Below are 25,759 nucleotides of genomic sequence, written 5' to 3' on the forward strand. Positions count from 1 at the left end.
GGGTGCCTTCAGGGCAAGGAGAGATGGGACAGGGGAGAACCCACCTGGTCCTGGGTGTCCCTCAGCAGGGCGGTGTACTCCGAGGATGTGGGCTCCGGGTTGCTGAGGTTCCAGCTGATGCTGGGGAAATGCAGCTGGTGTTCTCTCTGCATGCATAAACTCCAGGGTGCAGAGCCTGGAGCCACCGAGAGGAAGAGCAGACACGTGGAGACTGTCAGCTCCCAGCACAGAGGCATGGTGGCCCACGGGGTCACGGCGGTGGGTGCAGACAGCGTCCACACCGGTGGCTTCCCCATCCTTCTCAGGCCTGGGGAGAGAGGTACGTGGGGAATCGAGAGAGAGGTCCTGAAACCTCTGGAGTGGGGGCCAGAACAGGAAGGAGGAAATGGGAGGACAGTGGGGAGACTGAGAGAGGGGTGGTCACAAAAGTGGTCATTAGGGGCAAATGCTCAGGGGAGGGTCTTACCTGAGGGAGACCGGTCTGAAACGTGTAGAAGGGGCCCCGGCTGCTCTCCTTGAACAAGGATCCAGCTGGGGAGGAAGGAGGAGGAGGATGAGCAGGAGGGACAGGGATTGGGGGAGGGGCTGGGTGGGACTTAACCCACCAGGAGCTGCTGGAACCAGGGTCTCACCAGGCTCTGCAGGACCCTCTCAGTGGAGTGGAACGTGGCTGAGCCGTTGCTCCTGTCTGATGAATACTGGAGGGTGGAGATGGGGAAGGTGACTGTGAGGGTCTTCAGGTTGTGCCCCAAAGCTGCAAGACGAGAGGGAGAGCGATGGCCATCACTGAGAGCTGGCCTGAGACCACACCAGAGTCCTGCACTCATTATCATCTGTCGTCTTCTCTCCCAGAGGCACCACCACCCACCCGTGTGGTCACCCAAGTCAGAACCAGCACATCTGCTCAGCTCCTCCTCCCTCCCAGTAACACCCATTCACCTTGAACACTGGTCCTCACATACACTCCCTCTCCATCCCTGTCCCAGCTCAGGGGACTTAACTTCCTTCACCCGGACCAACACCCCAGCAGGCTCACTGGATGCTCTGTCTAAAGGATGTTCTACATTGACCACTAGAAGGATCTTTCTGAAATGAATACCTCACTAGGGCCACCACTGCTCTAGTACCACCCATGGCTCCCTATGGCCTTCAGTGTTTAGTTCAACCTTCTTGACCTGGCACTCAAGGCTCTACTCAATCTGGCTCCTGCTGACCTTTCAGTCTCATTTTATCCATCTACTGCGGGTTAAACTTCATGCTTCACGCAACCCAAATTCGTTTCAATTCTCCCCATAGGGCATGTTGTTTCTGGCTGGAGCCTTTGCTCACGGAATCCTCTGGGCCAGGAAAACCCTTCATCCTCTACCTGCCTGGGTCTCTCCTGCTCATTCTTAAAGACTCTGTTCAGGTGAAACTTTCTCTAGCAAGCTCTTCCTCTGCAAACTATGCCAGTGCCTCTCCCCGAAACCTCCCACACAGTGTTATATTGGTGTGTTAATTTCACAAGGCTAGGGGCTCTCTGAGGGCTGGCCTCAGACTGAATCATTGGTATAATCTTTGTGATCAGCACCATTTCCTCAAAACCAGAATCTCACACTGTGGCTGCCCAGCTCCTGGATCACAACTGGCTGGTGGAGGAGTGGGGCCGGAGAGCTTCTCTTGGGAAGGAAAAGGGGCCCCCAGACACCTGTGGTGGCTTCTGGTGGCACAGGTGATGATCAAGTATGCAGGGACGTGGTGGCCGGCTCGGGAGCTGTGGCGAGGGCTGTCTCAGGGAGGGACAGAGTGGGAGGAGCCCCCAGGCTCACCCGGGCTCCAGCAGTGGCTGTGCCAGGACCACCATTCACAGGTGAAGCATACATGAGAGCGAGGGGAGGGGTGACTGTGTGAGTAGAGGGATGAGCAAGCCTGTGGATGAGAGGAGCCCGAGAGAGAGAGATAGGTGAACAAGAGAGACTGAACACAGAGGAGAGACAGATGGACGGGCAGAACACTGGACAGATGGATGGGACACCTGGAAAAGGAGGACCAAGGGCAAGGCTTTAGGAGAATTAAAGTGAAAACCACGTGGGGTCAGAATGTGGTGGAGAATATGTCTGTCACTAAGGCTTTCTCACCCTGGGCTGGAACTCTCCACCAGAACACGGGAGAGAGAGAAGGGATGAGTTAGGGCCCTTCCAGGTCCTTCTCTCACCAAGGACAGCGGGTGCAGGAGAACCACTGCTCCCCAACCCCAAATGGGGATGGAACCCAGGAGATGAGGGCCAGGAATACTCACTGGTAGTAGTCAGGGCCACAGCTCCATAGGTGTCAGCTGTGGAGAGAAGGCGAGAGGAGCTGAGCAAGAGTTGGGGTGAACATAAAGGATTAAAGGAGAGGGAGGATGTAGGGAGCTTTGTGGGGAAAGCAGGGGGGAAAGCAGAGGGGAAGAGGGGAGGGGTGTTCAGGGGGGATGAAACGAGATGGAAGGTGGCTGGCCCCAGTCATCACCCCAGAAGACTGCACCCCGACCAGAAGGAGACAGAGATGGATCACAGCTCACTTTAGAGCAATGGAGGCAACACAGAACTATGATAGGGACAGAGAGCACGGCTGTAGCCAAGCCCCTCAACACTGACGTAGAGGCTGTCCCCGTCCAGGATGAAGGAGCCCAGGTGGGTGACGCCCTGGCTCTCATGGCTCAGCTCCCAGTAGAGTTGCTCTCTGTTCAGCCCGGGACCTGTGGGGGTCAGAGTGGAAGGTACAGACAATGTCCACCCCACTGGCTGCCCACCCTTCTCAAGCCTGGGGGAGGGAGAACCTGGGGACATGGAATACTGAGCAGGGGTCCTTCTGGGTGTGGAAAGCGAGAGAGGGGAAGGGAGGAGGCTGAGGGAGAGGCTGAAGGGGCTGCTCTGATGTCTGGAGAGGCTCTCCTCGGTGTCTCCCGTCTGAGACAACCCCCTCACAAGTAAGGCCTGACTTCCTTTAAGATGTGGAGGGAGGCCTGTGAGTGGCTAAGTGGGGTGAACACACAGACCTGGGTGAGGGGGCGCCTGCAGGTCTGCACGGACAGCAGCGAGGAGCACAGTCAGTGCCCTGTGCCATCTGACACATGCAGGCAAGAAAGTACCGTTACCTTCTCGCGGTTCTACACTCCAAGGTCTTCTCTTTCTACTTCTTTCCTACTCCACAGCCATCATCCAGGCCTAGGGAACAATCACCTTATTCGTAACCTTCTTCCCAACACCTCCTATCTGCCTCTTAAGTTTACATTCTTAACCATGAAGTCCATTTTAACCCACATGCTTAGACCAAACGCCAATCACATCACCCATCTGCTCGCACCTCTCCAGTGTCTTCCCACTGGTCTTAGAACAGAGTCCAAAGTCACGCCTGACCTGGTCCAGCCTGTTCCCCTCGCTGGTCTGGCTCACACCCCTCCCCCTGTGTTGACTCGGCTCAGCCATCCCTCTTTCAGGTCATGGACACACCAGGCTCTCTGCTTCAGGGGTGTCCTCCTGCGGGTCCCTCTGCCTGAAACGCTCTCTTGAACACACTCCCACACCCTCACTCCAGTCTAACCCTCCAACCACCTAAATCCAGTCCCAACTCCAGCTCTCAAGCTAAATATCAGTCCTTCTCAAGAGCGCTTCCCTGCCCCCTCCGGTTTAGTCCCCTTGTGCCAAACTCCCACATCACTCTCATCATGAACTGTCTACAATCCAAATTCCCTAACAGAATATAAATCCCATGGAGGTGGGACAAGGTCTGTTTGGTTCTCCAGGTCCCCACGCATCTCGCCCAGGGCCTGGCTCATCAGATGAGGAACCATCCTGGTCTGAACACTAAATGTCCTGTGTCCTGGAAAACCCCTCTGTTCTGAATAAATGAGGATGGTGGGTCACCATAAATTGTGCACTCAAAGAATATCTACTGCATGACAAGCACACATTCCCTCAAGAACGTCCCAGGAATGCTAGAATGAAAAAGGCACACAGACATACACACACAATTAGGAGAGGCCAACAATTATATATAAAATTACTTAACAAGATTGTCTTCAACGTGAATCACCAGACTGTTATTTCAGAAAGGATTCAAGAAGCAAAGTTAATTCCCTTTAGAATGTGAGGTGGAGAGGACAATCTTTTTGGAGACTAGTGCCCTACCCTTCTATCTAAAAGGTGTTGCTTAATATTCCTCCAAATGATTTGAAATCTCATAAACAACAACAATATGCTGAAAATAAATCCGGCTGCTGGTCAATTTAACTTTACATTTCTGTTACTAACATAAAGAAGTTCAAATCATATTTTTCTCCAGGTGTCTGTAAGATTTTGAATCTTTGTGGAGCATTTACAGGTCTTTAGAAGTCAAATTGAATAGACCTGAGGAATGTTGCTGAGCATCCCTGCTAATATTTAATGAGATGTCTTGTAATACTACATATACACGTAAAACATTTATATATTTATATTTATATATGAAATCCTGACTTTTGAGAATTCGGAATGCAGGTAAGTCTATATTTCTTTACTGTTACACATATTTACACTTATTTACATATATTTGTTTAATGTGTTCTTCTTTGCAAATAACTGTATTTTCTGAATTATTTACACACACAGAGCCTCACACACCTTACCATCTTTCCCTTGAATATAATCCATCAAACATAAATAATTTTCCTCATGATACCCTCACTCTCAGTGAGTCCTTGTGCTGACAACCTGAGCCCAGGAAAGCCCACTGGCAGGTCTTCTGCACAGCGGAGGCTGCTGGAACCTGTTGGTACCAGGTCCACAGGGTACTCACCTGGTCACACAGAAATCCACGGATCAGCGAGGACAGGTGGACCCTGAGCCTGGTTTCAACTCAAACTTGAGCCCCACAGACACTTTTCTTTTCTAACGGAAAAAAAAAACAAAGACTGCTTTTGAGGCCTTTTACAGGGAGTAATACAGGTGATGGAAGGAAAGCCCACCCCACTTACTTTTCTTTTTCGTATTTACTGATTTAACTGTAACTGTTGGCTGAGACTGGATTTTCCCGATTCCTGTCCAGTCACCTGCTCCCCAAGATGGGAGAAGCAGCTCCGTGCTGTGTGCACTTGAGTCGCTCAACTCACTTGGCTGGACAGAGACTTTTTGGTGACTCCGGACCCTTTAAACAAGCTTGTCATTTATGGCCCCTGTAAGTGGCTCGCTGACTGGTAAACAATTCCCACACTTCATTCAGGGCTCGGGAGATTTTCAGGCCCTGGAGTAGGTCTCCCAACCTCCGCACCATTGACATCTGGGGCCGGATGATTCTCTGTCGGGCCGTCCTGGGCCCTGGAGGACGCTGAGCAGCATCCCTGCCTCCCCCTCTAGATGCCAGGAGCGCCCCCATTAGTAACAACCCAAACACCGCCTCCAGACGCGGATAAGCCCCCTGGGGACAAAATCACACGGAGGACGGTGACGGGGACTCTGAGGAGGGGCCGGCGGCACCCGGAGCCGGGAGGAACAGCAGCCTCGGGCGCCCTGAGGGAACAGCCCGGGGGAAACGAGGCTCCGGGGGGACGGAGGGACTCCGGGCCGGGACGGGGCTGCCCGCGGCCCAGGCCCCTCCCTGGACCGCGACCGGAGCCGGGACCGCCCGCCGCTTACCGCGCGTCGCCCCTTCGGCCGAAGGTCCACGGGAATCCCGTCCGCGCCGAGAAGACTGGACACACCGCGCAGACCTCCCGCTCCATCCACGGCGCCGCCCGCGCTTCCGCTTCCGGTCTCGGGCGGGCGTTCGGGGAGGACGGACGTTTGGGGGCTCCGGGTTGAGGCGGCGGGCGGGGCGGGGCCGCGCACCCCAGCCTCGGGGGAGGTCTCCCGTGTCTAGAGTGAGTGCGAAGCTGGGCCGCGGGCTGGGTCAGCACCAGGGACAGGGACGAAATCTAGGGGCGGGAACCAGTTCTAGGGGCGGGCTGTGGGCGGGCACAAGGGTGTGATTGACACCAGGCCCGGGGGTCGGGGGGACCAAGGGTGCGGGCGGGGCAATGAGCCGGGACCAGGCTGCGGGCGGAACCAGGCCAGGAGGTTGTCCGCGGAGACCAGTTCCAGGGGCGGGAGGAGGCGGGGGTGGGGCTGGAATAAGTCAGGCCGACTTCACAGTGGGAGGAAGTCAGCTCCAGGGGCGGGGCTGGAGGCGATGCTTTCCGTGCACCCCTAGACTGTACAGGTAGCTGGATGTTGAATAGCTTTTCTTCATTCCTTTCCCTAAACCTGGAGTCATTCTATCATGGCCTTTTTTTTAATTCTTTCACTATTTTTTTGTAAAAAGTGATATCTATGACATCATTCATCAAGTAAATAACAAATGGAATGAAACCTATTTCCTTCTCCATCTTTATAATGCAACAATTGTGCTTTTATTTTTTCTGGCACAAAGAATCATCGTAGTAAATTACTCTGGTCTTTTTTATGGGATATAATAAATATTTTTTAAAAGACACTTTTAGATTTTTTTCTTTTTAATTTATAGCCAGATGCATTCTAACAACAAACATAATTTGTAAACATGCTCTCTCCTCCAGCCCATTATTATTTCTGTAATATGTTATTTCATGAATTATCTTACTGGACAGAACATTTAGCAATGTAGAGATAACTTTGGTAATAAATATATATGAATTGTTTGCTGTTTTGTTTGGTAAGACTGGAATATTGTACTTTAAATATGATGGGATTTTTTTTCATTATTTACCTATTCCATCATCATCCATGATCAGTCTTTTATCATCTCATTCCAGTCATATTAGTCATATTCTGAATGTCTGAATATGCCACATAAAAACATTTTAAAAACACTTTATTGAGGTATGACTGACATACAAAAAGCTGTACATATTTAATGTATACAACTTAATGTGTTTGGAGATAATATACACCCGTGAAACCATCACTACTCAAGTCCTTAACCTATTCATCACCCCCAAATGTTTCCTCCTGTCCTCTTTATTTTTTTTATTTAACTTCCTTTTTTAAAATACTTTTTTTCTTTTGAGGTAGGAATACTTAACATAAATCTACCCTCCTAGTAAATTTTTAAGTCTACAATACAGTATTGTGAACTATCCGCCCATGTTGGATGGTAGGTCTCCAGAACTTATTAATCTTACATAACTTTTGTTGCTCAAACATCTATTGCCAAGAGGCCCTCTTCATCTTTAACTGAAAAATCCCCCCATATTTTTAAAAGCTCAACTCAAACATAAGCTTTCCATGAAGAATTATCTGATTTATCCAAGTAACACTATCTACTCTTGTTGACTCTGCTAACCTCTAACTACCTTTATTTTGGCACTTTTCAAATTGCCCTGTTATTCTTTTTTCACATGTACCTCACTATGATTTCTTGGAAAGCAGGGCCTTTATCTTATCAAGTTTGCATGCTCAGTTCATTGTTTATGTCTTCTACTAGAGTAATAATAATATAATATATCCATTCATTTATTGAATCTTTAGTTCCGGTTTTTGCACACCTACTATGTGTAAGGCATAGTGCTCGTCACCTTGGGTGTAAAGATATGAATAGGAGGCATGTGCTAAAGACACCCACACTTACTTCCATTGTAATTCCATGTGTGTTATTCTGTGATCAAGATGAGTATACGGTGCTATGGAATCTCTAAGTGTTTGCCTAACACAACATGTGGTTTAAGGGTTGTATTCCCTTGAGAAGAGCTGCTTCAGCAGAACCTAACAATGTGAGTATAAGGAAGCCAGATCAAGTTAACTCCTAACATGGAAACGATGTATTGATTTCCTAAATTAAGGTATTGAATGAGTGAATGAAATAATAGAAAATAATGAAGAAATGTGATGCTATTGGTTACTCTCAGATCCTTTACATTTTATTTGGAGACAAAGAAGAGGTAAGAGAAAGTGATTGTGTAATTTTGTCAGTTCATACCTGTCTGATTACATATTTCTCTCTCGGGGCACAATACACAGACAAAGCAGCAGGTAGCTCTCTCTTCCTGAGGGATGTTCCTGAATCCTGGCTGACAGAACGTCCTACACCCAGAGTGGGGAGTTTGAAAGAAGAGAATTATTGATGATACTGAACAATACTATATAATTGGATAATATTTTTTAATTTAATAATATTGAATAATTGATAATATTGTTTAAATTATCTCAAAACTTATCTTAGAGATCACCTATAAGATTTGACATGATTGATGCACCCAGGGAAAGCAAAATAAAATCAAGGTCAATCTGCAGAAAAGAGTTCCCAACACGAAAATACGTACTGATTTAAAAAATTTTCCATCTCAATGACTAGGACACTTGTTTGTTTTATGGAATGGGGCATCTGGCAATAACAAATGTGATTCTGAATATGGTATTCCAGGATTACTTTTTTGAACTATAAGCAGATTTTACCTTAATAAAAAATAATATTTTAATTCATACAATGCATTTATATGAGAATTGTTTGATTAGTACAAATTGTAATTATTGAATTTATTTAGTAATGTATTTAATGTCAGGTAGATTATACACCAAAGACACAGGGACAGGCTTGAATGATATAATATAGCATCTTGAGGGATGGCTTACAAGACTGAGTTCTAAAGGGAAATCTGAAGAAGAGGAAGAATGCAGTTCCTTGGGAGCCAAAAGAATCTTTTTTTCTGATGGTGAATTTTTCTACAAGAATGTATAAAGTTGGGATGAAGAGATGGAAATATAAGGAAAATTAATAAAATATTGAAATATTAAAAAAACCCCTCAATGTCAATTCTTTTGATTTTCGTTAAAGAGAATAAAATTTGTTTTCTGGAAGAAAAGCGTATGGCAAAAGACAATTTGAATTGTATCTTTAAATCATCAAAAGTCTAGGTCGTCAGCATCTGTTATATCTTCAGGGCACAATGCATGCAGAGCAATAAATTTGCAAGCACGTGAGATTGACACTTTTTCAGCTTAAATGGGAATTCAATCAATTTTTTATCAGCTCATCCTATTAAATTGGTAGCCTCACTGTCCTGCTGTAATGTATAAAGCATTTCAAAATTCCGGAATATCTCTTTAATTACAAGTGTCCTTTCAATATCTCTTGGACAGTAAGAAAAATTATATCAACAAATGAGAATTTTGTTATGAGTTAAATGATTTCACCATTATTTTCATATATGCTCTCTATCTTGTGATGTAGATGATTAATCCAAGATTGACTTGTCTGCAACCTTTTTGAATCGCATGGCCCAGTCTATCAGCTCTTCATGTATGATGAAACCTTGACCACGTGGTTCCTGGGGAACAAACTCCCTTACTTTCACCTGAAGTCCAAGACCTTTAGGAAAATCATATAGTTCAGAATTACATGCTGTGACACAGAGTTTCTTTTCTCATCCAGTGACACATGAGCTCCAGTGCTTTTTTTAAATTGGGTGTTTCTTAGGAATGGGTGGAGCTAAAAGGGAGACATAATTGGGAAATGAAATGAGCATGGAAATTGAAGGCAGAAAACCCAGATTCGAACTGGTGGGGATAATGAGTTGCCCAGCAATTAGATTTTTTCCCCTCTATATTAGTCATCCTCTGAATAAGTTCAATTTGGGGAGTGTTTACTATTCTGCACGCTTAAGGAAGCAGGCATTCTTGTCTGCCCTCAGAGAGCACATGGTGAGTTTTAAACCATTCCTGAAGATTCCACGTCCAGGGAGTGCTGTGGGGCTAAACCTGAGCTGCACCTTGAGCAATGAGGTTTGCTTTAGGGGTGCTAGGGAGTTTCCTCGAGCTCAAGAAGAGACAAAGACAGCCTGCTCTTCCTACCTTTGAACAAAATATTTTATTAAATGAGAGAGAAGAGATGAAAGCTCCTAGTACAGAATCTTCACGCATTAATTGATATAATTTCTATATAAATGTACAACTGATATTTGTATAATACATAACTATATATATGGTTGTATATATACATGAACAAATATATATTCACAACAAATGTGTGTATTTAGATCTGACATGACATTCACTTCCTCATACCTGAAAGCAAGAGTTTCATGACACATTATTCATAGGTTTTGGATTTATAAAAGTCTAGGTTCATGTACAAATTCATCTAAATAGAATTGATAAGGACTTGGGGAATTAAAATATATTTCATAATATTGGGGTTCTAATCTGTAAAAAGGGGATCAAACTCCTTGCTTCCAGAAGTCATTTTAAATTTCAATGGGGAAATATTTATTTAGCTATCAGTAGCCTTTCTAGAAAAATGCAGGAAGTTCAAATAAATTGTCCTTTCCCCGGAAGCATTTAAGATATCAAGAGATAGGGCCAGAACTAGATTTTGGAAATCCCTGAATTTTTTAATTCCCTGGGATGAATTGTCATTGTTTTCTCTTGAACACTTACCTCTCACAGTGAAAGTTTTTAATCAATTATTTCTAGTTAAAAGAGTTGACACTGTTGCTAATTAGACCCTACAATCATTAGAGGTTTACTTGCAACCTGTAAGAAAGAACAGTAATTCATTATGCACAAGTCACTGCTGATCTGTGACAATGTGACAATCACAATTCAATACCCAAATAAAATAACTCTCGGATCCTAAAAGAACAATAATGAGAATCCTATTTAAGGGAGAATTTTACCTGCTAAGGGAAAAACATGAGCTGGCCTGCATCCATTATGGACCCCTGTTCTGCTTTTATAAAAAGTATTTCATGGAGGGCTCAAGCCACCACATCCACAGCATCATAGATGTAGTAGCTGGATCCAGACAGAGTCGTGTCTAATGTTTCCTTTGGCAGAGACTCCAGGGAGGCATTGAATGGACACTCCAAAAATTTCCACATTCAGTTCCTGCAAATGAGCAGTTGAAATGTTCAAGGCATCATTTGGTAAAGAAAAAGTCTTCTTGGTATTTAGAGGGGCTAACTGTCCATAGAGAGTGTTTAAATCCAGATATCTCAAAGTTCTGGTGTGCAAAGGAAAGACTCCCATGGTAGGTATCGAAAAAGTGGTGACGTGGAATAAAAGAAGCATCCCACTGTGGTGTAGTGATCCACACCTTCTGAGTGGTTAAATAATGGTTTCCTGCAATGCTCACATTTATTAATCTACTTGTGTACCATACTTGTGTATTGTACTTGTGTATTAATCTACTTGTGTCACCATAAATGATAAACACGTTGGCTGATGAGTCTGTGCTTCTGGCTATGCATGTCCAATCTTTTGAAGTGTACGTCCTCTTGCTCACAGGTATCTTAGTCACAGGCAGGCACCGTTCATAGTCATCTCTCTTCTAAGTTCCCAGAGGAATTGCTCACCTTTTTTATCAACTGATACTAAGATTCCTACCCAGGTCCAGCCAAAATGTGTCAACAATGAGACCATTCTGAAGACTAGAGATGTGTCCTTGTGAGCTATCTGATAGAGAGCGAAAAACTAGTCCTTACCTTTCAGTACAGGATCAAAATCTCCATAGGTTGTCTGAATCAAAAGAGAAAAAGTGTTCCATATTGAGTTCTCTGGAAGAAAAATAAACAGAATTTCAACAAAATTCATATGATCAGCTAGCTAAACTTACATTCTTGGTGCTAACACTGTGAGTATGAAGCAATATTATCTGATGGTAGAAGTGATTGAGGGGAAGCTTGGCTTTGAAGCCAGACTGCCTGGGTTCAAATCCTGACTCTAATGTGACTAGCTTAACGCACTTGAGAAGGTTAAATAACCTCTATCCATCTTAGTTTCTATATCTCTAAAAAGTCCCATAATAACGTTACCTATTCATTGACTTATATTAGGATTAAATTTGTGACTATTTGTAAAGCATTTGAAGAGTGTAAAGTGGTTTTAAGTACATGTTTACATATAAAATTTTATTAACTATTCGATAAGTAACTAGGGTATGATTATTTCAGAATATCTAGCTTCCACTCCTTTGAGAGAATTTGGGCAACCACACTTTCAGAAGCTCCTGTGGTCTGCTTTAGACAGTGATGCTAGCCTCTGGCTACTTCATCCTTCTCTCAGATTCACACACCAAAATAATGAATCCACCATTTCAAGAACTATCTGTGGTAGGTTTTTTCCTATTAGGGAGACATGCAAAACCACTTTCTTCTTTTCCACATGAGTGGCCACAGAATTTCACCAAGGAGGAAAACGTCAGTCCCTCCAGATCCATCCCTCCACCATGCTCATACCTGTGGTATTTTGTAGAGCTCCAACAGTGTCCCAATGTGGGCAGAGAATGCTGGTGTGGTTCCTGCAGTGACAGCCACATTCTTGTTCTGTGCCTGGCAGGTGTAATTAGGGATCATCTGACCCCATCCCGATAACCACCTCAGGGTGCTCACCAAGGTGCTGACATCACTGTGGAAGGAATTGTAGACATAGAAACCCAGAGACAGGTTGGGGAGCCGCTGGGGGCTCCTGTTGATCTCCTCGATGGCAAAAACAAAGACCAGGACATAACGATAGTTTTTGAAGTTCAACCTGTACCAAGGCCATAGTATTAAAAATAAAGATCAAGTCATGCACTTCAGGCATAACTCAAGTGGGGAAAAAAAAGAGTAAAGGGTGGCATTTTGACTTAAGCAACTTGTTCATTCCAGAGCAATGGCTGTCTCTTCATGACTTTGGAACCTGGAGCACACGCACAAGATGTTCCCAAAGCCTTGGAAGATCAAGCCCTACAACTCTAGACTCAAAAGAGATAGATCAATATCCTAAAATGAATTAGTGGAAAGAAGAGGCACAAAGGATGCTTAAGGGGAAAGAATCCATTTGCATATTTGTTTACAAGTCAAACACTATTTCACACAGTGGCACCAACATGAGGTTGGTCATGGGCATGCGCAGGTATAGTGAGATGAAGCAAAAGTTTATAATCCATTAAAGAAACTAGGTAGGACAGGGAAGTGCATAAGAAAAACTTGAAGGAAGGGCAAGTCGAGTACAGAATGGTATCATCAAAACTTTTGCAATATACCTTTCTAAAACTGCCTGCCTCACAGACTTAGGAAACACATACTACCAGAAGCAGGGAAATTGCACCATAATAAATAAGGAGATAGTCTTAGGGAGAAAATAAAGAGGAAGAAGCAATTTATGACTCTATGTTTTTCTAAAAGAGTAAAAACAATTCAGAGTCCGAGGAGCAGTGTAAACTTGCAGCTTTTCATCTATTTCTTTACAGATTAGAAAACCATCATAAGCAGTGAGCTTTACAGCTTATCTTTGGGTTGATTCCTCTCTTACACATCTAAGTTCAGCCCAACGTTAATTTTGAAACAATTTAATTGACGAGGTACAAGATGCAATTCCAGAAGATTGCACAGCAGAACATAGGCTTTTGGTGCTCTAACATTAAAATATTATTTTCATTGGTGAATACAGCTTTAAAAACCAAAATGTTGGGATGCTGTAATTCTGAGTCACACAGAAACACTCAGATTGGATTACAAATAGGATTTGTATCCATTTCCTATTGCTACTCTGAGAAACTACCACAGATTTAGAGGCCTAAAATAACACAAAATTTATTATCTTATACTTTGGGAGGAGAGAAATCTAAAATGAGTCTCACTGGCTAAAATAAAGGTGTCAGCAGGAATGCATTCCTTCTGGAGGCTCTAGAGAAGAGTCCATTTCCTTGCATTTTCTAGCTTCTAGAGGCTGCTCACATTCCTAGGTAACAGCCTCATATCACTTCAATCTCTGTTTCCATTGTCATAACTCCTTCTCTGACTCTGACTTTCTTGACTTATTCTTTCACTTGTAAGGACCTTTGTGATTATATTGGACCCATCCAGATAATTCAGGATTATCTCCTCATCTCAAGATCCTTGACTTCTTCACACTTGCAAAGTCTCCTTTCTATGTGAGGTAACATATTCACAGATTCGAAGGATTAGGAATTGGTCACCTTTGGGGGCACATTTCACCTACCACAGGACCCAACTACATGCTTTCCAATACTTGAAGCAAAACACAGAAGAGGTTAAAATAAGTAGAAATGATATTCCATTTAAATATGAACCAAAAGAAAGCATGGGTATCCTTGTTAATATCTGATAAAATCCAAGTTGAAAGCAAAAAGCATGTGAAATATCAAAGGTGGTGACCATATGTCATATGTGACATATGTGGTGACCATATGTGGTGAAAGGAAGAGAAGATCGAGTACTAACAGTCATTATATATATCCCCCCAAAGTGAAAAAAAGCTATTATTTATAGACCCATGTGCATAAGTACATATATGAACAACCAGATTTGGAGATTTAACATATCCTCTTAGAAATGGTCAAATTAAAGACAAAAAAAATATGCAAAGTTATGGAAGACTTAAGCTTAACAGATATTTACATATAAATGTAAATAACGCTGGTATATTATGAACCCCAAAGAATATACATACATTTGACCAGACACTGGGCCATCAAGTAAGCCTTTGAACATTGAAATTATACACAATGCATTCTCTGACCACAGTATCATTAAGCTAGCAATTAATAAAAAGATCTAGAAAATTCCATTTTATATATATATATGTATATATATGTTAAACACTTGATCTTTGATCCAGTACTAGGGATCAAATGTACAACACGACTATAGTTAACACCGCTGTATGATACATATGAATGTTAAGATACTAAATCCTGAGTTCTCATCAAGAGGAAAAAAATATTTTTTCTTTTTTTGCTTTTTCTGTTTTATTATATTTATATGAGATGATAGATGCTAACTAAATTTATTGTGGTAATCATTTTACCAAATATATAAGTCAAACCATTATGCAGTACACCTTAAATTTATACAGTGGTGAACATCAATAATATCTCAATAAAACTGGAAAAAAACACATATTTTTCAGAGAATACACCAAATTATTTTAGACCATAAAGGATACTGAGTAAATGCATTTTGAAGAAAAATAAATATCATCTCAATAAATAGTTCATTTTTGAATAATCTGTACATTATGATGAGACTTTCTCTTAGTACTAACTTCTAGCCAAGGTATGGTTTGCCCAAAGATTCCCTCCCCTCCCACAATATGGGTCAGGAGCAGGAAGGCTTGTGGATCACTGCAGTAGGATCTTGGTGTTTTTTCCCTACAATTTGCATCCTTTAGGCTTTCAGAAAATAATCACTAATGGAGATTATTCCAAGGCAGGGGAAAATAAAAGATGCTTATTTCTGTCTTCTGTTTGGAAGGAAAATATTCCAGAAGGGAAAAAGAAAGGAAGCCACAAATAATTATTGAAGGAAAAGAAAGGAGCTGATGATTCATAGTTTACGGGAGAATCTCAACACAGCTTTTATATTCAACTTTCATAACTGTCAGAGGGATTCACACACACACACAGGAACTTACACGTAAAATGTGACATCTTTGCTTGGACGAGTCACAAAGAAATTTCCATTGCATTTCTGAATCCTGGGTCAATGTATAGAAGGGGGAAATCCCACTGACCACCAAGTCACCTTCCTTGTAGACACTGGGCCTTATGTAATCAAAGCCGCTCGAATAACTCATCAGGCACATGGAATGTGGAAATTTCCCAAGGAGGGGCAGAAGAAGCAGAAAGAACATCTCAGCTGACTCAACAGTTTGAGGCAAGGCCTCTAGTCAGTGGTGACTGAGGGAGCAGAGATGGAAAGAGACCTGCAGTGCAGCCTTCTGCAGGGAAATTTTACTCCTGTGCATGGTACACGTGTCTAAAAGTGCTCTGCCATTCAAGACCATGGAAAGAAAATTTGTTATTAATCAGAACTAGGGCATTTCCAAGAGCAATATATACTGGCTCAGATCTTCCCTCAATGTCACTGTGGGTCAGAGTTGCTTCCGGTGTCCTCTTCCTGTCACTCCCCCAGTCCAGGCCTAACTGCTCACTGCTCTCAGTTAAGGAGCTCTGGGGTCCTCCCTGCCCTGGAGCTCTGCACCTGGCACGCTGTGCCCTGGTAAAGACAAAGGTGAAAAATACGTTTGGGCAACATCTTCCACTGAAGGTGCCAGAGATTTCATCAGGGATGGGGGTCAGCAAGGCTCTGGGAACTACCCCATCCCGAGATTGGATTTTTTCTTTCCCAGGCAAACATTCTGTTTCTTGCAATTGACTGAGTGGTGTTGCATCCATCAAAACACAACATCAGAAAGGGCTGGTATTGCAATCGGCAAAACCAGCCCAGCATGATTCCTGTGATACCCAAGGATGAGGTCATTGACCATGCCTTGGGTAAGCCTCAATGGTACTTACAGTCTATATCGCCAACCTCACCCTTAGGTCTATTTGACCAATGTCTGAAGAACTGGTCTCATGCACAGTTCAGGAAATGGATATCCATTATCCAGTTCATATCAGTTTCCCATGAAATGAAGTCTAAATTCACATATATTTACACCTAACCTCTTCCTTAGACCTATGTGCTGTGCTAGGACTCCAGCACTTAGTTACTACATGTTCCAGTACATTCCATTTAAAGTCTGTCTCTCCTAAACCCAAAGTCTCTCTCAACAACTCTTTTGCCATTTCTCTGCTAATCTTCAAGGCAAACATTTGCAACGGTTGTTAGTATTCAAATATTCCTCTTCCTCAATTCCCATTCTTTTCAACCCACTTCAATCAGGTCTGTCCACGTATGTCACTCAATCTGTTCTCGTCAAGAACATCAGCAGCTTCTACGAGGCCCAATCCAGTGGTCATTCTTTACTTTTTTTTTACTTCACCATGCAGCATCATTTGACCCGGCTGACTGCTCTAGCCTTAGGACACTACTTTCTCATGAACTCAAGCTAATTTTGTTTTTGAATATAGTATTACATTCAGATTATTTTCTCAAACCTATCTAGTGATAGAGGTGTACTGAAGTCTTCTACTACGGCTATAGATAAACAGATTCTTATTTGTTATTCTGTCATTTTTTCGTTATATATTTGGGTGTAATGTAAATAAGTATATACAGGATTAGGTCTTTTCTTGTGAATTGTTCCTTTTCATGAAGGGGTCTTATTTTTTCATAGCGAAGTATTTCACTACATTAATAAATGATCAAACATTTCTTCTGATAGACCAGGCACGCTTCTAAACACTTTATGAATATTAACTTACAGAATATTAAATATAAACTTAAGAAGTGTGCAGTAGTATGATTCCGACTTCAGATGTGAGAAAACTGGCATGTTACTTGCCTGAGCTCTTTGGCTAGAAAATGGTAGAGCCTGAATTTGAGCCCAGACAGTAGACACTCTTAACCACCAGCATATTCCTTGAGTACATTCTATATGCCAAGCACTTTTGGAGACACTGGTGTCTGTAGCAATGAATGAAACTCCACTTTTGCCATTGGAGCACTTAGGTTCTAATAGGGGAAGGACAGACTATAGAAAAATCAAGAAAACATGTTATTATAAGTGTCATATAGAAAATGTAGAAAGCATTTTAAGATAGTTAAGAGGGATTGAGATCTTGCTAATTTACATAGAATAGAAAGGGATAAACTCTTAGTTAAGGAGCACTTGAACAGATAGCATAACAAGTTGGGATAGTGAGTCATACGAATTTGTGTGACTAAAGCAATATATTCATGCAAAGGTCTGGAAGACAGAGGCTAGTGTGACTGGAGTAGATCAAGTTGGAGACAGTGAGGGAGGGGTAGAAGGTGATGTGGTCAGAGACTTGGTCGGTCCTGATGTTGTTGGGTTTTATGGTTCACTATTAGGTCTTTTCCTTATGCTATCAATGAGTTGGCATATCAGTTGGAGTCTCAGCAGGAAACAGAGGACACACTGAGACTAGGATGATTCAAGTAGAGTTTTCATAAAGGGGCTTCTTGGAGTTGCAGACAGGATGTAAGAACACCACAAAAGGTGGTTGGTACCCAGTGAGATGGTAAGTGCAGGGCTCTACCAAAACCCCTAAGCCTGAAGGGGTAAGGATAGTGAAAAATTATCGAATTCTAGAAACAAGAGATGAGGGAAATGCATTCCAGGAGCTGAAAGGAGGTCAGGGGTAGAATCCAGCCCCAGGTTCTCCTGCAAGAAATTGCCAGGACTAGATGTCACTCTCTTTCATCCTTCTGATTTCATGTCTAGGCTCCCCATTGACCAAACCCAGCCAAAAGCAATAAGGCAAGAAAGCCCGCTGACGTAGTTCATCTTCACTAACCTTCCTGGGTGAAGCAAGATAGAGAAGGTGGATCTACTGGGGCAAATGGAAGATATTCTGAACTGTGCAGCCCTTTTTTGCCTGAGAATGTACTCTTGTCAATCACCTGGGTGGAAAGTTCATATCCCTGCCCAGGAATCCCATCAGCTACTGTACTGTCTTAGGTGCAATCCAAGCATTGATACTCCCATGTGTAGTCTAAAATAGTTGCCATTGCAGGTGTTCTTCATGTAAGATGGGTTATGGGGTTCTTGGGAAGAATTGCAAACAATAATTAACCAACAGGTCCTGGTTCCCAGAGGTGGACACTTCTACCAGGAGACCAAGTCAGAGTCCCATTGAACTTTACTACTGCTTATGAGGCAAACAGAATGAAAGAAGTCACTATGGCCTCTGGCACAAGTAACTCATCCAGAGGACAAGGGGCTTCTGTTATACAGTGAGGGCAAAGAAGACATTTGGCCTTCAAGTAATCCATTGGGCTGTCTTTTGATATTCTTTCCCCAACAATTAAGTGTAGCAGCTGTATCCTGTGAAGGGTGTGGTGATCAGGTGTTCAGATGACTCAGGGATTAGGAACTGGATCCTCTCTCCAGGTAAGCCACCCAGACCACCAGAAGTGCTTGTCAAGGGTGAGGGGAATCTAAATGGGACAGTAGGAGAAGTGGGATTGTAAGTATCAATTGTAGCATGAATAAAAGGTGCAGTCAAGAGCTGTCTGTAATTTGTCCCACTGATCTTCCTAAGTTTCCCCGGTCAAGAAGACCAACCAGAATCCTAGTGCACTGACTGTAAGAAGCAAGTGCATCTGAGTGGCATAAGTGGTGGACCATAATGGAGACAGTGGTATATTTTCTAGATTCTTATTTCAGGACTAAGTCACTCGCTCTTGTAGCTGCAGAAATTCTTCTAAGGGCTCATACTGCCAACCTCTCTGGGGATTTCCTTGGGCCAAAGGAAAGTGCCACACCTAAGATTGTGACCACTCCCAATAGCAGCCCACTTCCAATCACCGGTTCATGGGGAGAGGGGGGCGGATACAAAGGCCCAATTCCTTTGCCTCAATTTGAGAGACCCCAGAAGGGCCACCTCAGCTCCAGTGCTCCCATTGGGATCAACTGTGGTCTCCGTTTTTAACTTATCACAGTTCAATGTCTTCTGCCTAATCTCAGTTCTCTTCTTTAGAGATGGTTACCTCAAGCAAGTAACAAACTTTTTATGCCAAAGTTTCTTCATCTGTATAATGAGAACAATGAGATTGACTACTTCACAGACTTGTATGAAGGATTCAATCAGCTAATATATGTAAAACATTTATGAGACACCCAGTATATAGGAAACATTATATATTTCATCTTTTATTGTGAATTAATTAAAATCCATTGCAGGATTATACTGAGCAAAATGAGCCACACACAAAAAAGAGTAAATATTGTATGATTCTATTTGTATGAATTCCAAGAACAGTCAAAAAATAATCTGTGGTAGGAAAAGTAATCAGAACAGTGGTTGCATCTAACCTCAGATTGTGGAGAAGGGGTGAAGCAGGAGCAAGGATTGACTGAGAAGGGACATGGAGGAACTTTATGGGGTGAGGAGAACGTTCTATATCTTGACAGGAGTATAGGTTACATAGGTGTATGCATTTGTCAAAATGCATTCAGTTCTACACCTAAGATCTATGCATTGTGCTATGTGTAACATATGCCTCCACTAAAATCAGATTCATTTTCCTAAGTGAAAGAAGCCAGAGATGAAAAGCCATTTATTGTAGATTCCATTGTATGCCATTTGGGGAAAGGCAAAACTGTAGGGAAGGACAAGAAATCAATGGTTTCCGGGGCAAAGAGTAAGAGAGGGGGATGACTACAAAGGGAAAGCACAAAGGAATTTGGGAGTGATGGAATTGTCCTATCAAGACTGTTCATGTGTGTATCATGTTAGATCATGACTGTGTTGACGGATACACAACTCTATGCATTTGCCAAGACCCATAGAACAGTACATCCCAGAGTGGATATTACTGTAGGTTAAAAAAATCAATCCACCAGGTAGTGAAGGGAACATAAAATGGAAAACAAGCTATAACAAATGAATCTAAATGTATTGCAAATGAATAACATAGCCACAATGAAGGTTATGAAAAGGAAACCAAAATTACTTTGGAAACTTATGTTTTACCAGATCCTGTAAGCCTGGATCAAAAGAACTGATCAGAAATCCTGTAGTCTAGTTCATAAAAAATGTTTCTCAGAAGGGTATTGGTTAGCAATTCTGAAACTAATTTATGCATACACTAGACATGAACAACTAAGTAAACATATTGTAGATGATGAGAGCCAGTGTATCACAGTCAAAGAAAGATGTTATAAACAAGAAAAGAGAGAAGGCTGGCTCTTATTCCAATCCAACTGAGGCATTGGATTGGAATAAGAGCTACCATTATCAATTCATGCTTTTCACGGATGGATGGATAGATAGATACATAGATAGATAGATAGAGACACAGACAGTTAATGTGTGTATGTAGAGGACAGTATAGATTCATATCTTTCCAAGGCCTTACAGCTTAGAAGGCCTAGAAGAACGACACACCAGTAATAATGAGAATACCTATCAACCACCCAGAAATTGGTTACTAAGATACTATTCTAAAGAAAAAGGAAGGAACCAGGGCTCTCTTGAGGACTACTGGATTCCAGGGCTACGGTAGAGGAAATACAACATGACCATGAAATATCTCTGAAGGATATTCTAGTGTAAAATAAAGATTCACAAAAGGAAACCCCCAAAATCTGACTAAAAATCCCCCTTCAGGTCCTTTAATAACACCTAACTTGTGCACGTGCAGGGAATGAATCTAGGAGACTTAGAAGAGAAAAGCCACTGAAAACGGAATATTGTGCAGAAATTTCGGAGATCACACATGCCAGGAGTGGGAGGTTGGCTTTTGGATTCATCTGGAGTGGAACGACCTTGATAAAAGAAAAACAAGTCCTAGCTTTCAATTATGACCCTAGAAATGTCACAGCCTGAGAGTCAGTGCCACACACTAAGAGTAAGGACTACATCTTGGGAGTCAGTGCAAAACTGAAATATATATGTCCTTTTAGGGTCTAAAACATAGCCTTCAGAGGCTCAGGGTGATCCATTCGTACTACAAACCTAATCTTTAGAGGAAGGCAACATGATTAAGACCTTCTACGAGGTATTGTTCACAAGATCCAGCACACAATAAAAGATTAATAGACATGCAGAGCAGCAGGAAAATGCTCTCAATTATGAATATATAAATCAGTAGAAGCAGACCCAGAGACAATCCAGATACTGGAGTTAGCAGACAAGGACTTCAAAACAACTATGAATAAAAGTAAAGAAACATGGACAATTGTAGAAAATGAAAGACAAACTAGAAATCTTTACAGCAACCAAAGAAAAAGGACACGTTTCTTTCAAAAGAGCAATAGTAAGTCTGGAAACTTTTCAAAAGAAACTTTGGAAGCAGAAGACATGAATGACATCTGACAGATAAGGGTTGAATGGGAGGGGAGAAAAAGCTGCCAATTTAAAATTCTCTGACTTAAGAAAAATATGCTTCAAAAATGCAGACAAATTAAAGATATTTTTCAAATGGGGTTTAAAAAAAACAAGCTAGAACAATTAAACAGCAGCAGAACTGAAATTCAAGAAACTCTAAAGAGAATTTTCAGGCTGAAGGAAAAGAATTCCACACAAAGACACATACTGTTAGGAATGATCATCAGCAGGAAAGAAAATGTACGTAAATATAATGAATATTGACTGAATAAAACAACCCTGTATACTTTTACATCTTTTATGTAAGTTTAAACATTTTCAAAATATAATGCTTTTAAAAACATGTTGAACTGATACCCGAAAAATAGCGATGATGGAAGCACCTCCAAGGAAATCTTCACTCCACCCCGCAAGACTAGAGATTATGGAGCCCCAGCAAATGGTGCTCACAATCTGCATCCAACAGCAGATGTGACAGAAGCCCTAGAGAGACATCACCAGTTCCTTCCAAAACTAGAGGCAACCAGACCTCAGATAACAACTGTCATCCACAAACACAAATGCTGGGGTCTGAGCATTAAGACCTCCATTCCCCCAAAACTAGAAATTATGGGACTCCAGCAAGCACCCCCTAGTCACTTCTAATTCTAGAAATGACAGCAGTCCCATGAGTAACACCTTGTTATGAGAGGTTCGGGGATTCGATAGGAGACGTAAAAGACACTTTCCACTCCAAACAAATGGACTGAAGGTATATTTTATTATATAGAGGATAGTAAAGGTGACAGTCTGCAAACAGATCCAAATATGTCAAATATTAAGAGAGAAAAAAACATCAGCCCGACTGGAAAGGGAAAACACCCACATCGGCTGAAGAGAAATGACACAAATCAACCAGAAGGAGAAACACCAGGTTGACCGAAAAGAGAACACATCAAATCAATTACTTCATATCAAATCAATTACTTCACATCAAATCAGTTACTCACAACATCCACGCCCCACTGCCGGGAGAGCCCTGTCAATCGACGCGGCTGGGCAAGGATCACACGTCCTGGGCGAGGTGTCCCTTCCACAGGTGGAACTCTCACCGGGTCTCAGTTTCCAGCAGTTTTTATACCATCAGTAATTTTCAGAGTAAGCAATTACAGAGTTTGCAGAGCAAGCATTTAGTGTTTCCATGCACAAATGGTTATCAGTGGCGTATGTGCACTGAGCCCCCTGGCTAATGTCCCAGCCCAGTAGTTGTGTACGTGCATTGTTCTCTTTGGTTATCATCCTAGCCCGGCACAGATGGCCAGTCCATCCCGTGCTACGACGCTCCAAGAGCCTTGAAATGTTACAACTTGCAACTCTCTCCGTGGGGGAAAGGCCAGTTCCCGGGAAAAGGCCAGTTCCCACCACACAGAAAGCGGCTTTTATATTTCTTTTTGTGCTGGTGGCTGTAGGTCAATGGAGCGGCCAAACATGGCTGTACTCATGTCAAGACATATTCGGCCGTGGCCGTCTCCATTAACCATAAGACACCATACGCACAGACAATGAACTTCACACACAAGTACATAAGGCACATCCAAGAATCCAAAATCCAATGACTACAATAATTATAAAACTATCTCGCAATAAAGGACCCAAACCCCAAGGTAGCCAATCAAATAACCCCTTAGAATATGAAATGTTATTAACTTGATCTTGCAAATCATGTACAGCATCAAAGATAACATTAGATAAGGTAAGACTTAGGCCTAACAAACTAGCTGGTAGAAGTCCAGATCAGCCCCCATTACAGAGGGTAGCAGAAGGCAGGGTAATAGAGAAATTATCTGATATTGTGAAGTTGCGTGCTGTTTCTGAGACCAAATTTCTCCGCCATTCATAGTCCAGGTTATAGGTCCCACTGGTGTAGAGCAGTTGGTCTAACAGTGCAGGGTCAAAGGTTGTCCTACAGAGGCAACTAATGCCTCTGTGTAGGTCTGCAGCAGACATGGAGGTGCAGCACAGCATAGCGAATACAGCAGGAGTATCTATTCACGCAAAGAAACAGAATTTTTAGGAACATGATATAACTGTTTATTTCCTGGATACATAACTATGAGTGTTGCAGTGGGCCCTTGGGCCACTACTTCTGCAGCACGGGGAGCCGCATTGGGTGGATGTGTCACCCACACTTTTGCTCCAGGTTTCCATCCATCTGTAGACCCAAATCCTTGCATTCCTCTTTTAGTTAATTCACTTGGAGGCTGTCCTTGTGACACATTTGGAGTCAAGAGGGGAAGCACCAATAATTGTCGCACTCGTTCTCCAGACTCTACAGTTAGTACTGTGTCACTACCATTATATAATATAAATTTTGGTTTTTCTTGGTAATCTGGATCAATGACTCCTCCCAGTACATCAATACCTTTTGCTGCCAGTCCAGAGCGTCCTTTTAACAAACCAAAGGTATTTTTGGGAAATTGTACCCCTATCCCAGTAGGGACTATAGACTGCTTCTTAGGGGGCAATTGAATAGAATGAACAGTAGATAAATCCAATCCAGCCGCTTCGGCCGTGGCACGAAAAGGCGGTTTAGCAGACTGAGTCAGGGGCCAATAGGTTAAGGTCATAAGCTCATGGGTGGCGGCTGCCACTTCTGTAATCTTTGCTGGTAACAACCTTGACAGAGGAGTCTCATTAGGGCCTAGTGGCCTGTTATTTAACATATTTAGAGCAGTACTTAGATGGTTGTGCCACCCCTTTAATGAGCCATGACCAAGTTTCCTCAATTGTTGTTTAAGCAATCCATTCATTCGTTCTATGAGGCCTGCAGCTTGGGGGTAATAAGGTATATGATAAATCCATTCTATATAATTTTCCTTGGTATAGGTTTGAATCAACTTACCTGTAAAGTGGGAACCGTTGTCACTCTGAATTTGCCTTGGTGTTCCATAATATAACTTAATTGTATCTAATAATTTTATGGCACTCTGTTGGGTGGCCACTTTAGCTGGCATAGCCAATAAATAACCAGCATATGTATCAACAGCAGTGCAGGCATAAGTATATCCACAAGAATTTGGCAATGGTCCAATAAAATCTATTTGCCATGTATGGGCGGGAAATAATCCCTTTTGGATATGACCTTGGTAGGGGTGTGGAACTCCCCGTTTATGTAACTGTTGGCATAACTGACATTGTTGTACTGCAGTGGCAATATCATCATGGGTGACAAGGATTCCCCTTTGTTGTGCCCACCTGTATGAAGTTTATTCTCCCAAGTGTCCACTCTTTTCGTGGATTCATTGTGCTAAGCCTGGGTTGTGTGTTGCATGACTTCGCACCAGCTGATCAGCGTAAGAGTTATACTTTTGTTCTGTAGAAATTACAGAACTGTGAGCATCAACATGAAATACAGTAACAATTGTATTTTGGCATCATAATCATATGTCTTTTTGTAATTTCTTTTTTAAGTTAAAAAAACTTTAACTTTGGCAGAAGTTTATCAAAAATATCAAAAGATTTTAAAACACTTGGTCAAATAGGAAACAATGCCTAGTTATTTATTTAATCAAGTTGACAACAGAAACAGTTAAAGGCAAACAGAGAGTTAAAACAGTCAAAAAACAAAAACAAAAACCTTAAGGGAGAGACTTCAGTCCTTTTGAACATAGGAAACTATTTTAATAAAACATAGGTGTTTTGTCTTTTACATAGACTTACTCAAAAGAACACCTTTTAATCTCTATATAAAGAGCAGACTAAAAGTTTAAGAAAATTACCTTTATAAGAGAGAAAGTCAAATTTTAATTTTTTATCAGCTTACTTTAGCCAACTTGATCATGTGCAAAACTCCTCAGGGCTTTACTTTTACAAACCTTCTGTCACTTATTTTTTACATTTAGAATTTGTCCTACGCCTTTTTTCTTTACTTAGTACTTTAGGACAAATTTATTTTTCTTAACAAAACAAACATAAATATCTCTATTCTTTATACCTTCTTTATGGACAACATACCTTTTGCTTTTTTTGTATACAGACTTTCCAGAAATGTGTACTTTCTCATAGAAAATTCCTCAACATGCACATA

The 25,759-nt window shown here is 42.3% G+C and overlaps 2 long non-coding RNA genes across 6 annotated transcripts; both read right to left on the reverse strand.

Annotated features, from left to right (window-relative positions):
- Positions 1 to 227: 227 nt before the first annotated feature.
- On the reverse strand, positions 228 to 10,561 carry LOC131394477 (uncharacterized). 5 transcript variants are annotated; one of them, XR_009216136.1, is made up of 7 exons: positions 10,386 to 10,561; positions 9,299 to 9,438; positions 7,930 to 8,033; positions 4,798 to 4,889; positions 2,279 to 2,314; positions 606 to 754; positions 228 to 307 (listed from the first exon to the last, which is right to left on the reverse strand). It is a non-coding gene; the product is annotated as an uncharacterized LOC131394477 (long non-coding RNA). The 5 variants fall into 5 exon arrangements; XR_009216137.1 differs by having other exon boundaries at positions 274 to 307; positions 633 to 754; XR_009216138.1 differs by lacking the exon at positions 2,279 to 2,314.
- Positions 10,562 to 10,738: 177 nt separating this feature from the next.
- Positions 10,739 to 12,364, reverse strand: LOC131394476 (uncharacterized). Its single transcript, XR_009216135.1, has 3 exons — positions 12,185 to 12,364; positions 11,432 to 11,503; positions 10,739 to 10,835 (listed from the first exon to the last, which is right to left on the reverse strand). It is a non-coding gene; the product is annotated as an uncharacterized LOC131394476 (long non-coding RNA).
- Between the last annotated feature and the right edge of the window lie 13,395 nt (positions 12,365 to 25,759).

Source organism: Diceros bicornis, chromosome 30, assembly GCF_020826845.1.
Source record: "Diceros bicornis minor isolate mBicDic1 chromosome 30, mDicBic1.mat.cur, whole genome shotgun sequence".
NCBI classification, from domain to species: Eukaryota; Metazoa; Chordata; class Mammalia; order Perissodactyla; family Rhinocerotidae; genus Diceros; species Diceros bicornis.